This window comes from Mesoplodon densirostris, chromosome 17 (assembly GCF_025265405.1).
Source record: "Mesoplodon densirostris isolate mMesDen1 chromosome 17, mMesDen1 primary haplotype, whole genome shotgun sequence".
Lineage (NCBI taxonomy): Eukaryota > Metazoa > Chordata > Mammalia > Artiodactyla > Ziphiidae > Mesoplodon > Mesoplodon densirostris.
The window spans coordinates 38,904,206-38,909,984 of NC_082677.1; the positions used below are offsets into that span (position 1 = coordinate 38,904,206).

Here is a 5,779-nt window from a genome sequence, read left to right on the forward strand (position 1 = left end):
TCCATTCTTTTTCCAAGATCTTGGATGATCTTCACTATCATTATTCTAAATTTTTTCCAGGAGCTTGGCTATTTCCACTTCATTTAGTTGTTCTTTTGGGGTTTCATTTTGTTGCTTCATCTGGGACATATTCCTCTGCTTTCTCATTTTGATTAACTTTCTGTGTTTGTGGTTTGCATTTCACAGGCTGCAGGATTGTAGTTCTTGCTTCTTCTGCCTGCCCTCTGGTAGATAAGACTGTCTAAGAGGGTTGTGCAAGCCTCTTGATGGGAGAGGCTAGTTGCTGCCCAGTGGTGGGTGGGGCTGGTTCTTGTCCTTCTGGTAGGCAGTGCCATGCTCAGGGATATTTTAAGCCACTAGTCTGCTGATAGGTGTGGCTTTGTTCCTACCCTGTTGGGTTTTTGACCTGAGGTGACCCAGCACTAGAGCCTACAAATTGTTTGCTGGGGCTAATGGCAGCCTCTGGGAGGGCTCATGCCAGTGAGTACTTCCTAGAGCTGGTGCTGCCATTGTGTTTTTCCCTGCAGTGAGCCACATCCACCACCCCACCTCTGCAGGAGACCCTCCAATACTAGCAGGTAGGTCTGGCCCAGGCTCTTATGGAGTCACTGCTTTTCTCCCATGCATCCTGGTGCCCACAAGATTTTGTATGTGCCCTCCAAGAATGGAGTTTCTGTTTCCCCCAGTCCTGTGGAAGTCCTGCTATCAAACCCCAATGGCTTTCAAACACAGATTGTCTGGGGACTCCTCTTCCCATTGCCAGATGCCTGGCTAGGAAGCCTCACATGTGGCTCAGAACTTCCCATCCTGTGGGATAACTTCTGTGGTACAACTGTTCTGCAATTGGTGGGTTACCCACCTGGTGGGTATGGAGTTTTATTTTATCACTATTGTGTCCCTCCTACAATCTTGTGGCTTCTTCTTTGTCTTTGGGTATAAGGTATCTTCTTTGGTAGGTTCCAGCATTTTTTTGTTGATGCTTATTCCTCAGTTAGTTGTGATTTTGGTGTTTTTGTAAGAAGGAAGTGAGGTTAAATCCTTCTACTCGATCATCTTGAGCTGTTCCTGTCATCTCAAAATTTCATTAGCCTTTTCCAATAAACCTGTCAGTGAAATTATTTTGGAAACTTGAAGTTTTTTGGAGGCTTCTGCCTGCTAATTACAATAGAGATATCATTCTGTTTGCTTGAGTTGGGAAACTTGCTTTCAAGTGCTTTCCTTAAATGGATGATCTTATCAATTTGGAACACTCCCCATAATGGCTATTTTAATTTTAGTTTGTCTTAGTAAGATTTTGCCACTTTGGTGTATATCTACAGAGACCACTGTTTTTCAACATAAAATAAGCAGGTGTGCCAAAATGTGGCATGCTTAATTCTTTGACACTTGAGGGTCCTATTTCTTTAGCTATGCCTTGGATCTCTTCTAGCCAAATTAATACTTAAGAGGGATGTGTAACTGGGTTGGGGATTTTGTGTTGTTTTACAGTGCACCTTGCTCCATGGAAATTTTCTTGAAGTTGGTGTGTGACTTACTGTAGATCTAATTCATCCTATGATCAACTTATCCTAGCAAGGGAGTCTCAGAATTAGGTCATGAGCACTCTAACAGCTTTTAATTGCTCAATCCCATACCCATCAATTTTGCAGCTTTGGCTTCCCAAGTTCCCATTAACAATAGATCTATTACTCTTTTCACAAGGATATATCTTTATAGTGACAATGCCCTAAGGGCTAATAGTCCAACTTTTGTGTATACTTAGATTTTGATGTACCATTTGTTAAAACAGTCTGAATTTCTTGTCTTAATTTATTTCCCCAAGTCCTCCCTAGGTTTATGCTTTGGACTTACCTTGAAGCTTTGTGGGTCTCCTAAAGGCTGCCTCCTATTGCCAACTTGCAGTATAACTACCCTGGAAACTCTCCAGGGTCTCAAAACGTTTCAGGGAACTTTAACAAGCCCCAGAACATTTTCAGGTTTTTTTAATTTTTTGAAAAAAAATATTTGTTTGGATTGGAGAGCTGCACACAAGGGAGAGAGCTCAAATGTCAGTGAGTTACCCTAACATCCCTTGGTAATAGCAACCAGAAACAGTGAACTCAAAGTGTTCAGTGGTCCCCTTGCCTGTGAATTCATTGTCCTGCAGGTTGTTAGCAGTCAGCTTCACAATCCATTCCTTCTTACCAAAAACTATTAAAAATGATTGAAGAAGACAATCTAGGTGATACAAACAAACTTTATTTAGCACTAAATGAAGTGGACAGTCTCCATTTAGAGAACTGAAAAATGGGGGGTGGATGGAAAAAAGCCTTCATAAGATAAACAATAAAGAATAAGGAAGTATAAAGCTCAGAGTTGACTTGGCATTTTGGGATTGGCTGGCTGGATAAATTGTGTTTCTGGTCAAGAATAGCAATTACAGATGCATGAAAGTTATCTAAGTGTGCTGACATGGCACCCCAGGCAGGAGCAGCTCCATCTTGGGCATAGACATTTATTTCAACACTTTTTCAATATAATTTTTCTTTGACAGTGGCAGCAGTACCTTCCTGACATCCTGAAGCACAGTTACAGTGATCACCTATCTGAAATTTTACTCCTACATCCTATCAGATAACTTTGTAAATAGCTAATTCCCTATGTTAAACCTATTCATTTTTGAAATAGCTAGAATACCGTATTGTGTTTGAAGCCAAATTGAATCAAGAACCAAAAGGAGTACAAGACCTTTCCGGATAGTACTATAGAACTTTATGGAAAGATTTGAACAAAAATAAATGCTCAATATTATTATCAGTAATCAGTAAAATGCATAAAAACATCCACTTAATTGGTAAAGAGTAAAATTCTGAATAGTAAAACATCTGGAAATCTACACTCTGTGTGAGAGTATAAACTGGTATTATTTTAGAAAATTCTTTACTATAACCTATTATGATTGCAAATACTCATTTTTCTAATGCTTCAGCTGCTGGACATTTATAATAGAGAAAAATTGTAGACATGCACCCAAAGAGACAAGTGATAAATATTCAAAGTGACTTTTCCATAAGAGCTGAATATGGAAATAATATAAATTACCATCAGTAGTACAGGGGTAAATAGATTGTGAGAGTTTCATGTCATTTGTTCACAACTGGTGATTATGCTTTTTTTTTTCCTATAACAACAATTGTTAGGTCAAAACTCAATGAAGTGGGCTGAAACAGTCAAAAAGGAGTTCACAATTAAGTAAGATGAAACTTGTAATTTGAAGGACATGATGGGTGGGATTAGAGAAGACAGATAAAATAGGAGTAAGGAGGAGACATCCTTTCAAGGAAGTTAGAGCAGAATATGATTATTTTACAGCTATTGTATCAAGATGCTTATGAAACAATAACAATATGTTAAACTATGCATAGTTATATAATAAATATTACAAAAGTTATGCACATATTTTATAGAAGTTGTTTATTTGTCTAAACTCCAGCCAAACAGACTATTATAAGTGTTTGAGGTCAGAGGCCAGTGTACATATACCTTGTACTATAAAAATCTGTGACTTATCCATGATTAACAAAGAAATATATGCTTAGTTTAAGCAAAAAGGAAGAAGTCTATATTTTCCAAAGAGGAGAAAACTTAGAAGTTTTGAATAAAAACTTTGATTTTGATTAATTTTATACAACAATTATTTTATCCATACTAGGGAAAATGTGTGGAGACTACCATGAGCAATAATGAATATAATAGAAAGCTCTTGAGTTGGTGAAGCACTGAGAGACTGAATGAGATATTTCCTACTTTCATTTTTACATGTCCCAGTAAAAATCAGCATAACCCCAAATTTTAAAATTTGGGTTTTAATTTGGGTTTTAACCCAACAGTTGGGTTGAGGACATAACAGATATTAAACTGATAAGAACAGATACTACACTTGATGTCACAGAAAAAGGCCAATATCACTGATGAACATAGATTCAAATATCCTCAACAAAATACTAGCAAACAGAATCCAACAGCACATTAAAAGGATCATACACCATGATCAAGTGAGGTTTATCTCAGGAAGGTAAGGATTCTTCAAAAGTCACAAATCAATCAATGTGAGACACCATATTAAAAAATGGGAGAATAAAAACCATATCATAATCTAAATAGATGCAGAAAAAGCTTTTGAAAAAATTCAACATCCATTTATGATAAAAACTCTCCAGAAAGTAGGCATAGAGGGAACTTTCCTCAACATAATAAAGACCATGTATGACAAACTCACAGGTCACATTGTTCTCAGTGGTGAAAAACTGAAACCATTTCCTCTAAGATCAGAAACAAGACAAAGTTGTCCACTCTCACCATTATTATTCAACATAGTTTTGGAAGTTTTAGCCATGACAATCAAAGAAGAAAAAGAGATAAAAGGAATCCAAATTTGAAAAGAAGATGTAAAACTGTCACTGTTTGCAGATGACATGATACTATACATAGAGAATCCTAAAGATGCTACCAGAAAACTACTAGAACTAATCAATGAATTTGGTAAATTAGCAGGATACAAAATTAATGCACAGAAATCTCTTGCATTCCTTTACATGAATGATGAAGAATCTGAAAGAGAAATTAAGGAAACACTGCCATTTACCACTTCAACAAAAAGAAAAAAATACCTAGGAATAAACCTACTTAAGTAGGTAAAAGACCTGTATGCAGAAAACTATAACATGGATGAAAGAAATTAAAGATGATGCAAACAGATGGAGAGATATACCATGTTCTCGGATTAGAAGAATCAACATTGTGTCGGCTTCCCTGGTAGTGCAGTGGTTGGGAGTCCGCCTGCTGATGCAGGGGATATGGGTTCATGCCCCAGTCTGGGAAGATCCCACATGCCGCAGAGTGGCTAGGCCTGTGAGCCATGACCACTGAGCCTGCGTGTCTGGAACCTGTGGTCTGCAACAGGAGAGGCCACAACAGTGAGGCCCATGTACTGCAAAAAAAAAAAAAAAATCAACATTGTGAAAATGACTATACTACACAAAGCAATCTACAGATTCAATGCAATCCCTATCAAGCCACCAATGGTATTTCTAAGAGAACTAGAATAAAAAGTTTTACAATTTGTATGGAAACACAAAAGACCAAAATTAGCCACAGCAACCTTGAGAAAGAAAAATGGAGCTGGAGGAATCAGGCTCCCTGACTTCAGACTATAGTACAAAGCTACAATAATCAAGACAGTATGATACTGGCACAAACACAGAAATATAGATTAATGGAACAGGATAGAAAGCCCAGAGATCAACCCACACATACATAGTCACCTTATCTTTGAAAGAGGGGACAAGAATATACACTGGAGAAAAGACAGCCTCTTCAATAAGTTGTGCTAGGAAACTGGACAGCTACATATAAAAGAATGAAATTAGAACACTTCCTAACACCATACACAAAAATAAGCTCAAAATGGTTTAAAGACCTAAATGTAAGGCCAGACACTATAAAACTCGGAGGAAAACATAGGCAGAACACTCTATGACATAAATCACAGCAAGATCCTTTTTGACCTACCTCCTAGAGAAATGGAAATAAAAACAAACAAAAAACAAATGGGACCTAATGAAACTTAAAAGCTTTTGCACAACAAAGGAAACTATAAACAAGATGAAGAGACAACCCTCAGAATGGGAGAAAATATTTGCAAACTAAGGAATTTCCAAAGATTAATCTCCAAAATACACAAGAAGCTCATGCAGCTCAATAACAAAGGAACAACCCAATCCAAAAATGGGTGGAAGAC

General features: G+C 37.4%; 1 non-coding gene across 1 annotated transcript; it reads right to left on the reverse strand.

The window, feature by feature from the left end:
- Nucleotides 1–3,745: 3,745 nt before the first annotated feature.
- On the reverse strand, nt 3,746–3,937 carry LOC132477812 (U2 spliceosomal RNA). Its single transcript, XR_009530319.1, has one exon. It is a non-coding gene; the product is annotated as a U2 spliceosomal RNA (small nuclear RNA).
- Between the last annotated feature and the right edge of the window lie 1,842 nt (nt 3,938–5,779).